Below are 12,652 nucleotides of genomic sequence, written 5' to 3'. Positions count from 1 at the left end.
ATTCATTTGGTAGTACAAGACGCATAATAAAAAGTACCTTTTTACTATTTGGTATAGTTCCACAAAATTATTATAGTAATTCGACTGAAAATTTGTTAGGGCTGCAGTTGGGACCCCATCCAGCAAACCTGCTTTCTAATAGGACCCGGGTAATGTAACACGTTAGAACATTCGGGCCTAATCGGGCAGACAGACTTGGTCAAGATAAGAGTACCCACTGCTGTGGTTCAGATATGGTACCCACATTAGGGACTAACAAGATTATTCGCAAAACGGTCGACACACAGATTTTAAATTTGGTTTAACCATAAAAAGTAATTTAGATTTTATATGGGAAAAATCAACCCCTTTAGAGGACAGCGCCGTTCTGTAAGGAGCTCCCGAATGACGCATTTGAATTAAAAACATTCCAAACAACTAAGCGTCATTAAAATTATTACAATACATTGTTCAATAATAAAACCGTTGGCGACACAAAACGATTGTGTATTGTTTTTTTGCCAAAAGAAGAACAAGACGCATTGTGTTGAAACTATTTTGCGTCAGCGATATTTGCGATAGATAACCCGCTTCCTCGCTAATTTGGTTATGACTTTGCCCTTAGTCATTTAGACCAACAAGGACGTCAAAAAATAATTTTAATATGCACGACTAATACAATTTTTTTAAAGTAACTAAGAAAATACATCCGATTACGGTTAATAAAGGATCTGTTTATATAGTTTTATGTATAACAATAATTCAATTTATTACCCCTACGTCACCTTGTTCAACAATTAATAAAGAATCGGAGCTAATCAGAATTTTTTATTAATCCAAAACCAACAAATCAACGTTTGCCAAAAAAAAAACTTACCCTATACAGTTTTCACGCTTTTGTGATATACTTGATATTCTGTAACTTTACTCTCATTACAAAAAGGTAAAAGAAAATGCGAAAGATTTCCCGAGCTTTCTCAAAGAGAGCTTACGCTGTAGGTGGTCTATGGAATAGCCACCCTAAACTCTTAACAAATGAAATAAATTTACAAAATGTTATGGCAAATTTCGAATAAGCATGTTAATGACTTAAGAAGCTAAATACATTTAAATAAAACTTCGTCTTCGATTTGAAATCGTTTGAACGCAGTTTATATTTACTTTTATTGCAATTACAAAACAGGCTATTTAACTAGAATTTATACCCTTACTCCCTTTGTAAGTATTACAATTGCTTATGCTTCTTTTTCTGTGGATTTTACTACTATTTAGTAACAATAATTGTTATTTGCATGACCAGACCATAATTTTCAATCGCGAGTTTGGCAGCGCGAGTCAAACTTTCGTTTTCTGTTTTATGCATTCCCCAAACAGTTTAATAATATAATACAAACACGTATGTATTCAAGTACATATATTATACAAATTAACGTTTTACATCTTCAAATATTGCGGGCTATTTTTAGAGTTGTTTACGATTTTGTCCTTTAAAACGCGTCATTTCACCTTATTACTCAACCAAGAAAAATTTTCGTAATTCTAAACATTCGCGATAATGAGAAAAACAACACGATCTCGCTCGGTTGGTTCACTAAGGAACAATTTCCATGCAAACAAGAAACGTGGGTATTATATCTGCCTTAAGAAGTAAGTGCTAACACGTGATCATATAAATATGTCCGCAAAGAATAAAACGAATATTGGCATTAATAACACACGCCATTCCATTAAAACAGCGCACGTGTTTAATAATTATTATACATGTACCCGTAACAAAATTACTTTAATTTGAAACAATATATTCTACATTAAAGAACTGACAAACGATCCAATCACGAAAATACGATCTAATTACATTATCAACTTTGTAAAGAAACGATCTTATTCCATAATGAATATTACACAAGAATGTATAAAAACATAAAACGCTATAAGAACATAGGTTTTCATTATCGAAATCCTAAGTAGAATTATTATTGGGCCCAAAGGATAAATGAATGGTTAGATACTGGAAACTGCGGCTGACATCTTCAGTAGTACTGCGATGACAAAATAAGCGAAGAAAGTATATCAAATTCAAAAATATGTTACTTCAGCCGGAAGTCGAAATCAAGTTAAGAAATACTGTAGGGGCTACAATTTGTCACTGCCCATTTTGTCGCAAGTCTATGTTCCAGTATTCCAGAGAAAAACGACAGGAGAGTCGCCAAGATGGTACTACACACAGCGTATCTCTAAATAGAAACGGCATAGAAAATACTGTAGGAGCTATAATTTGTCGCTGAAAGATGGTACTTTTACCTATTTTGTCGCTGGTTTGCTCTCCAGTAGTCCAGGGAAAAATAACTGGAGAGCCGCTAAACTGGCACTACACATAGCGTATCTCGAAATAGAAATGACATTGCGAAATACTGTAAGGATTATAATTTGTCGTTGAATGATGGTATTTTTGCCCATTTTGTCGCGGTTCTATCTTCTAGTTGTCCAGAGAAAAACGACAGGACAGCCGCCAAGATGATACTATACATAGCGTATGTCGAAATAGAAACGGCATAGAAAAACACTGTAAGGGTTATAATTTGTCGCTGAATGATGGTATTTTTGCCCGTTTTGTCGCGAGTCTATCTTCTAGTTGCCCAGAGAAAAACGACAGGACAGCCGCCAAGATGATACTATACATAGCGTGTCGTATTAGAAACGGCATAGAAAAACACTGTAAGGGTTATAATTTGTCGCTGAATGATGGTATTTTTGCCCGTTTTGTCGCGAGTCTATCTTCTAGTTGAGAAAAACGACAGGACAGCCGCCAAGATGATACTATACATAGCGTGTCGTATTAGAAACGGCATAGAAAAACACTGTAAGGGTTATAATTTGTCGTTGAATGATGGTATTTTTGCCCATTTTGTCGCGGTTCTATCTTCTAGTTGTCCAGAGAAAAACGACAGGACAACCGCCAAGATTATACTATACATAGCGTATCTCGAAATAGAAACAACATAGAAAAACACTGTAAGGGTTATAATTTGTCGTTGAATGATGGTACTTTTGCCCATTTTGTCGCTAGTCTGATCTCCAGTTGTCTAGAGAAAAACAACTGGAGAGCCGACAAGATGGTACCTACTACACATAGCGTATCTCGAAATAGAAATGGTGTAGAACCATGTTATAGCGACAAATTATAGACCTTAAAGTATTTCTCTACGCCATTTCTATTTCGAGATGCGTAGGTAGTGGCTTGACGGATCTCTATGTGTTTTATACTAATCAGTTCCAGTAGCGACAAAATAAGTAGAGGTGTCATCACCCTCCAGCGACAAATTGCATCACTTACAGTATTTCTATATGACAATTCCATTTCGAGATACGCTATGTCTATTCCCAGCTTGATATTAGATTAACATTTTGTCTATTTTGTGATAACCACCTGGAGCGACAAATTATTGAATTTGGTAACAAATTAGAGACAAATCATAACATTGTCGTACCGGTTTGATATTCGTGGACGTAGGTTATTAATACTAAGTTTCTTATTTGGATTGCTCAAACGAATACATGTAGAATAGAAATAACGAAGAATAATCTTTATTATAGTTCGAATAGATGATATTCAATGGATGCAGAAGTTGAGAAAGTTATTCGAGAAACACTGAACATAGAAATGTATATTCCAACGCATTCGGGTCTGATATTCAGCCCATATTTTCCTATTCATTCCATAAACGTAACCGAGCAGACGTCCCTTGACCGTTGGGGAATAAGCGGTTCAAAAGCGAACGGGAAACAATATTGGAAAGCCGTCTCTATATAGGAAAACCTCGGCGGATTTATTGATTTTCGTCGAAAATGGTGGCATTAATACCATTCGGAGGGCGACTAATGGCAAAAGACCCCGAAAATAATTTTTCCGACGTCGCCTACTGCGCGCATTTATATCATTAACTGTTGGGGATAATTTAAAATGTTCCTTACGATCGAACTCCCAGATAAATACAATCTTTTTAAAAACGATCCCCGCAAAATGTCTCTCGACGAAAATACCTTTTGTACTAACGACGTAAAATTTATACCAAACTAATTTTAATTGAACTTTATAGGTCGATTGGCGACTGCATCGACAGTTTTCGCTTCTATACAAAAAAAATATAATAAGTAAACTCACCAAATAAGGAAATGAATATGTGGTCCTCGAATTTTCTTCAACCTGGAACAAAGTAAGAACATTTTATAGTAGGTAACATTTTTCAATTGACTGGTATTTAAGGTAAAAATATTTAAAAATAAATGTATTTAAGATAATTACACCCCATGTAAAATTAAAATTGAACTTTTTCGGCTCTGTAAATATCAAAGGCAGAAGATGTGCAAAGGTTTCAACATAACAAAAACAAATTTTACGTTTTTAAATCCATATTATTGCTAAAGGCATGTATAGGTAGTTTAGAATGACAGGAACCTTCAGATGCGCAAGGGGTGAGGGGTCTTATTGTACTCATAAGATACATTTGGAAAACAATGGCTAAGCTGTTATTCTATTGATTGCAATCATGTGTCTCGCTTTGCAACCAGGTATAGAACCCCAAGTGGACAATAAAGAATGACAAGTTTTGTCACCGCCCATGTTAAGGCTTGGGTTCATGGCATTCTAAATTATCTGTACATACTTATGACGAAATAAGTACTTGTAATAAGATCTGTTTCACATACTACATGTTAAAAATCAGCAAAAAACAAGTCTATTATACTATTATAGGTACGTATTTTATGGACAATGACTATCTAGGAAACCAAAGAGATATTCCATAGCAAACGAAGCGAGGCTAGATATTTATAGTATAACGTTGTGTAAACAAACAATGCAAAGCGCAATCACCTACACCTATTATAGGAATGTATCAGATCCATGTTGTGGGTACATAGATTGCTACTAAAACATGTCCGTATATGTAGGCAGCACATACATGCATGCATGCCTTCGACATGTAAACCTATCTATGCATATGATACACACGTACATGGAAGTACAACAACAAAAAAAAAATAGAAACGAGAACTACCGTGACCTCTAGTGGGTGAAAGCTTGCCGACAAATAAATCGCTATTGTTGCAAACGTAAACAAAACAAAATGCTATGAGGTAAGACTACTCGACTATTTCCTATATAAATTTTATGAAAATCCTGTTTGGTTTGGAAGGATTATAGACTAGAGAGGTACGTACTTCCTTGTCTACATCGCGTAATTGTTTATCGGTCTTCATATTTAGAAAAAGTTCAATAGGATATGAAAGTTGACAGAGTATAGTCCTTGTCAGGCGTTCTTTGCGGATGTATGGAGCAGTTCTCTCTCAAAGCACATAGCAATCAGTACGACTATTACGTTTAATGTGATCAATGTTTACGAATAAATGACATATAAATAAGGTCCTCCAATTCTAACAGCAAATAATCAATTCACTAATTAATTCAGTTAATATCACTCGAAAATTTTGGCGGCGCTCAAAAAGCTCAACGCACAACACCGAACGTCCCGATGATAATCGTCGATAATCCAATGATTAATTTTTAGACGGTGTAGAGGTTTTTACCTTACCGAAATCTAATTATCGATTTTTATTTTGCTTTCTTTACATAGATATTTCAACTTGGCGTTAGATCGGTCTCCTGATGCTGTTTTGTACTGTATCGAAATATATGTGTGTGTTTGTGTTTCTTTACACGGCATGCTCGCACACACAATACTCGTGAGCCTCAGGGGAATTCCTTGGCCGGTAGTGGAAAAGGAATGCAGTCGCGAATAAAAATGCAGTCAGTTGAATACACGTTGCTGCCATCGCTTCGCCATTCCGTTGCATTATTATAGAGAGAGAATCGCGAGCTATAGCGTCTTGTGAATCATGTAGGCCATCAGGGTTTCTGCAAACGTGCTACCAGCCCAGCACAGGCGTGGGGAAAAGAACAGTCCCTACCGACACAAGGGACACAATCCCACTGCTATCACACTTTCATTGTCAATTACAGGGGAACCCCGCCAAAGAGTCAGCACTCCTCATTTACCCATGTCCTGGGCGATATAAGTCCTGCCAGAGTGGTGAGCATCAGACAAGATTACAAAGTTGAGGGTAACCTAACCCATTAGGGTGGAGTTACGACGTGAAGTGTGTAGAGCAGAGAAGATGTAAGATAAGCAGCCTGATCCATTACGGGGGAACACATATTATCCAAGGGCAGACTTACCAAGAGTACGAAACGTAAACCGTAGTAGCCCAGCTAGAAGAGATGCTCTAGAATACCCACATCAGAATTTTGGCAGCGTGATATGCCCACGAATCTAACAGCCAATTGATATATAACTCAAGGACTAGTTAATAACCCGCGTACTAGGTTAAGGGGCATTGCAGACCCCTGGTATAAACTGTCGGACATCTTTTTTTCAAAGCCAAAATATATAATACAACCTTTAATAACCTCGTAGGTGGTATAATTTTTTAGAATAAGATGTCCTTCCAAAAATGTCATGGTTTCTTGCAAAATTACCAAAATATACCTAGTTCTGGCACATCATCATCATAAGGTCGTCAGTCCTAAGACTCTTTTCTATCTTGAGCTAATCTTCACGTTTCCCTAAGACTAGAACAAACCACATCCTTAACTATTTGTGAACAATAATCTAATGTAGGTCTACCTCTACTCCTCCTAACTCCCGTTTCTGCCTCTAATATGTCTCTGACTAGACCTACGAGCCTGAGAAGGTATCGTACTAACCTATCCCGCCTATTTCTTATTGACTTCCATAGAGTCCTCTATTCTCCTATTCTTTCTAATACCTCTTCATTTCTACCCTTCTCTATCTACGGTATCCTCATCATTCGCCTATAACACCACATTTCGAACACTTCTATCCTTTTCTATTCCGCCGCGCCCACTGTCCATGTTTCGCACATGTACAACGCCACGCACCAAACATACACCTTTAACAATCTTTTCCGAATTTCTAAATTAACCGTTCGCGAGCATAGAAGTGACTTCTTTTTATTGAAGGCAACTCGACCCTGCGCTATCATCTGCTTTATAACCCTACTACTACTACTACTACTACTTCCGTCCTGACCTATCTTATGTTCTAGCACGTTGGTTAATAATATAATAATAGACGTACGTGTAAATAAAATCGCTTCAATTACACGTACTTAATCTTCTGACGATAGAAACCAATGACTGCTGTACACATCGTTGTACGCAGCTTAACGTTGGCGTCATATATTTTTGGATGTCCTTACCGTTGCAACAGTGAACGTTTGAATTACAAACAAAAACAGGATAAAATAGCATCTCTGCTTAAAAATTTTATGTTCTGGGAAAGTTTAACGTTTGTTTTCGGTTCCGTTATTTACGAAACGCTATTTTTATTCTCGCACACAATGCGATGTGATGTAATGTTTTAAAAGACAGAATGCGAATAAGCAATTGTTTATGTGGTGCACTACGTTCACCGATGATCATTGTTATTTATAGTAATGTTTTTAATATTATTTACACCAAAAGGAAATGCTAGTTACACTATAATCAAATGCATGCGGCCAACTAGAAAAAGATTTTTAAAAATACTGAAAATGTATTAAAGCAAACCATATTTTTATCTGGGCAGGATTTACTAGGACATATACATATGGCAGAAACAGGAATTAAGAGGAGTAGAGGTAGAACTGAAGAGGTATTTAAAAGAATAGGAGAACAGAGAACTCTATGGAAGTCAACAAGAAATAGGCGAGATGGGTTGATAGGACACCTTCGCAGGCATGAAGGTCTAGTCAGAGACATATCAGAGGAAGAAACGGGAGTTAGGACGGGTAGAGGTAGACCTGGATTAGATTACTGTTTGCAAATAGTTAAGGATGTGGGTTGTTCTAGTTTTAGGGAAATGCGAAGATTAGCTCAGGATAGGAAAGAGTGGAGGTGCATGTCCAACCAGTCTTAGGACTGACGACCTTATGATGATGATATCATACATGATTGTGCAGCAACATCCTTTTATGCTATACCCTATTTAGCCTGATTCGGCCCTGATGTGGACACCCTACCTGAACCACTAAGAATAGCCCTATCCAGACCAATTAAGATTATCTTATTCCGACCCTACTTAAAGATGGGTATACCGAATAGAACCTGAACCGCAGCCCTAATATTTCCAGTCGGGAATAGGATGGTAGATCATCCTATGAAAAATAAAGGGTTCGTTCTTTGTTAGAGACATATGACAAGCCGAAACAGCGGTCAAGCATGAAAAGAACTACTTCATCGATCCCATTTTCTTCACTACTAAAGATATCAACCATAGCTGTTGACGAAACGTCAATCAGTCTATAAACCCAAAAAAACCAACTTATCATTAATTACTACAAAACGTCGACCGTAGACGCCTTCAAAATTCCAACATGTCCCACAATTTTTTGAAAAATAAAAATAAATCAAAGAATTTTTATACCTACAACGTTGTAACTGGCTACAACTTTTCTATCATTCCCAATTTTATTTTTACATTTTTGTTACGCTACTATTTTAAATTCAAAGAAATATGTACTGATGATTTGTTGTAGCTCCACGCACGAAGCAAACAAAACAGTAAAATGTCGCTAATACTTGAACTTCTAAAATTATACTGCAGGTACTACCTACTACACAAAAAAACATCGTTGTAGATACACTATTACTCAATATCTACTAGAAAACTATATGTGTAGGTACGTATCTAATAATATACCTTAATACTTTTATAAAAATAAAGTGCACCTAAATGTCGAAACGAAAATAGCGAACAGGCACATTTCAAGATTAGTTCGTTACATATTTCTTTTACGATTTTTGTAACTCATAACATCAACTGCAATTTTAAGTGAATTATTTTCATTGGAAAATATTTACGTTAAGTATAGTACAGCCTGGCGATTCTTCAGTCGTTTTTCGTGGGACAGCCGGACTAGCGACAAAATGGATAAAAGTACCATCATAAAACGACAAATTAATTATAGTCCCTACAGTATTTCTCTACGTCGTCATTTCTATTTCGAAATATGTTATATGTAGTATCAGTTCTACATCATAATCTATTTTCCAGTAGCCGGTTGGACCGACAAATTATTATATTTGGTAGCAAGTTAACGACAAATTACGATATATTTTAGAAATAAGAAATATAACTTTGTCGTACATAGATATGTATAATGTCTCAATAATTTTACACAATTTAAAACGGGTGTAGGTATACATAATATGTATACTGGTACTTTCACTCGCAAATTCCTACTGCGCTATTCTTTGCTCTATAAATATCAAAGAGGTCTTTTGCAAATTGCGAAAGGTGTATCTGCACAACAAAAGTGACAAGAGAAAGTGAATTCAACAAGATAAATAGAACGCGAGAATCCCGCCAATATTTTACACGTTCTCTATTGCGTTTTTAAATTATTTAATTGCATTACTCTTGTTAAAGTCAGCAGGACTCGAACTCGTTCAAAACATCTTTATACATCTAATCATTTATGTGTCGCAAAACTAAAAAACGTAATAATAAATTAAGTTTCTCTTAGCGGGGAACCTCCCACAATAGAAATTAACAAATGAAATGTTTAATGTTTGAAAGTCAGACAATATTTTTATGCTGGCGTCACCGCGAAGCGTTCAGATGTGGTACTATAGGCAGATGATCTAATTATCGTTGATAGAAAAAGGTTAGAAATGATGAGGCAAAGTTACATTTCTCATTTCTGCATGTACTATAATTTGTCGCTAATTTCTTACGAAATCGCAAAATTTGTTACTCAAAAATAGACGAAATGCTAGTCTGACTTCAAGCCCTAATCTCTAAACAGAAATGACGTAGAGTAGGGCTATAATTTGTCACTATGTTGTCCCTGAATGATGGTACATTTAACCATATTTTCGTCGCCTGGAGCTGATCAGTGAAAAACTATTAGTACATAACGTATCTCGATAAAAAAATGCTGTAACGACTATAATTTGTCACTGAAATATGGTACATTTAACCATTTTTTCGTTGCCTCGAGCTGATCAGCGAAAAACTATTATAGTCGTCAAGATGTGACTATACATAACGTATGTCGAGAAAAAAAATGCTAAAGGGTCATAATTTGTCGCTAATTTGTCACCGAAAGATGGTACATTTAACTTTTTTTTCGTCGCCTCGAGCTGATCAACAAAAACCTATTACAATCGTCAGGCTGTGACTATACATAGGGTATCTAGAGAAGAAAAATGTTGTAAGGACAATAATTTGTCACTGATTTGTCGCTGAAAGATGGTACATTTAACCATTTTTTCGTCGCCTCGAGCTGATCAACAAAAAACTATTAGAGGTGTGACTATACATAGCATATCTCGAGAAAAAACTGTTGTAAGGACCATAATTTGTCAGTATTGCTGTACGATACGACAAAATGGGTAAGCACTATGTGTTAACGACAAATTATGGTAGTTCTTATAGTATTTTTTTTAAGTGATTTCTATTCCTAGACACGCTGTGCATTCTGCCTGTTTGACAACTCTCCAATAGCTTTCAACTGAAAGATAAGGCAAGCGACAAAATGAGTAGATGTACTATCTTTTAGCGACAAATTATAGCCTTTACAATATTTCTTTAGGTAATTTCTATTTTACATACACCATATGTATAGAATTATATCGGGCCAGTCTTTCGCCTATTTTTCAATAACCGGCTGCAGCGACAAATTTTGTCGTACATTCCTTTGCCCCAGCAGGAAAATTGACCAGCGCAATATAATTCCCATTACGACTGCTAGGACAACACGAAAATTAAATTGTTGTTTCGTGTTCTAATCGTAATTACAACATTGCTACTTCTTATTATCATACGTATTGCATATAAATTAATTCTACGAAAATTGCGCCTGTATATCAGATAGTTAATTGAATATCATTAAGTACAAAGGCATAAACACATTCGTACGTACATATGTTTTACGCTAACAATGTTTTAAAATACATAAACAGTAATAGGTTAAAATACAAACTTATTATAACTACATTTACCTACAAATGTGGAATTAATACGTAAAGTTGATGTTGTCGAATAAACTGTTGTTTATTACATCTAAAAATGACTGTTTCTGAGAACATCATAATTGAAAATATCTTTTTTATTATTCTACCATATCCCTTTATATTGTATATAGCTATTAATTTATATTTGTTAACACTCTCGACTTCTTAACAATAAACACTTATTTCACTAAGCCAAAAGCATCCCACTTTGGGGACAGACGTGCATATACAATATTAATTTGTAAAGAATTTCGTAAAGCTATGCATTTTCTCACAACTACCGCACAATAAACATATTCGTTGTTATTTTCATCAATTTCCAATCAATTTCGTAAACAGCAATTCAGATTTAGACGAACAAACGTGACTTTTTAAACGTAGGAAATACCGTCAATTGACAAAAAAACGCATGCCTTCGGTAAGTGTTCGCCCAAAAATTCCACTATTTAACGTATCTTTGCATACAATAGAACAGAACAACGCAAAATGATAAAACCATGCAACCTAAAAATTTTAATAAAAAACGAAATTTCGGGGTGCTAACTTCTCGCCGCACCCATTTATCATAGAAAAATGGTTCTAATATCTAAAAAAAATAAAGAGATAAAAAGTTATTACATTTTGCAAAATGTTCTACAAAAAACAATTTGCGCAAAATTTGAAAAAGTTTTGACAGGAGTTCAGGACAGTCCTTACAGAACTGTATTACGACACCTATAAAGTTAGTAGCCCGAAATTTTACATTTTATTTTTATTATTAAAAATATCAGGACGCTACCGCTTTTTGAACGCTACTGTCGAATGATCGTTCACGATTCAGGCTCTCAATACACGAAAGAAACGAAGCAGAAAACTACCCATCCACATATTCCCAACATCTCTACCTTCTTTTATTACACTTCACAGGCCTCCATATCCGAACCATCGCATTGGTTTTATGACGCTGTTTTAATGAGTCCTTCAAAGAGGCCCCGATAAGCCGTCTCACTCATAAAATGCTAAATAACTACTGCAATATTCATAAAAAAAAAGATACAGAAACACTCCGGTTCGTATTTTTAATTAGAAAGGTACCTACATATAAATACACAGGTGTGCTACCAAAGCTGTGACCCTTTTTATTGCAAAAATCTTTACACTCGGTCATTTCCACTAGGCAATTACCTTTCAAAACAATTGGGTTTTCCTTCAACATTTAACAAAGTAATTATTGGACAGTGAAGCGCTATATTAAAAGAGTAGTATTAGGAGAACAGAGGGCTCTAGGGAAGCCTATAAGGAAAAGGAGTTGTAGGTGGGTAAAACACCTATTGAAACGTGGGGCGTCTTGTGAAAAGGAGTAATAGGATATGGTAGGATACCTTCTTAAACATGAGAGACATATTAGAAGCAGAAGCAGGAGTTATGGAGACTAAGGAATATTTGGATTCGAAGATTGGCTCAAGATAGAGAGAAATGGAGCTAAATGTGTAACCAGTCATGGAGCTGGAAACCTTTCGATGATGATAATGATGACGTTAATTTTTAGCGACATGGAAACTTATGATGTTACAGAATTTATCCATACTTATTAGTTTGCGAATCAGTTTAATGCAT

General features: G+C 35.7%; 1 protein-coding gene across 1 annotated transcript in view; it reads right to left on the bottom strand.

Moving 5' to 3' along the window:
• Positions 1-12,652, bottom strand: part of LOC108741146 — a 98,925-nt gene that overhangs the window by 79,515 nt on the left and 6,758 nt on the right. Inside the window, exon 2 of the mRNA XM_018475814.2 lies at positions 4,142-4,183. The gene's annotated coding sequence lies outside the window, so the exon portion shown is untranslated. The remainder of the gene's footprint in view (positions 1-4,141; positions 4,184-12,652) is intronic.

Source organism: Agrilus planipennis, unplaced genomic scaffold, assembly GCF_000699045.2.
Source record: "Agrilus planipennis isolate EAB-ADULT unplaced genomic scaffold, Apla_2.0 scaffold237, whole genome shotgun sequence".
NCBI lineage: Eukaryota > Metazoa > Arthropoda > Insecta > Coleoptera > Buprestidae > Agrilus > Agrilus planipennis.
The sequence above is the reverse complement of the archived record's forward strand: the minus strand, read 5'-3'. Positions and strand labels throughout refer to the sequence as shown.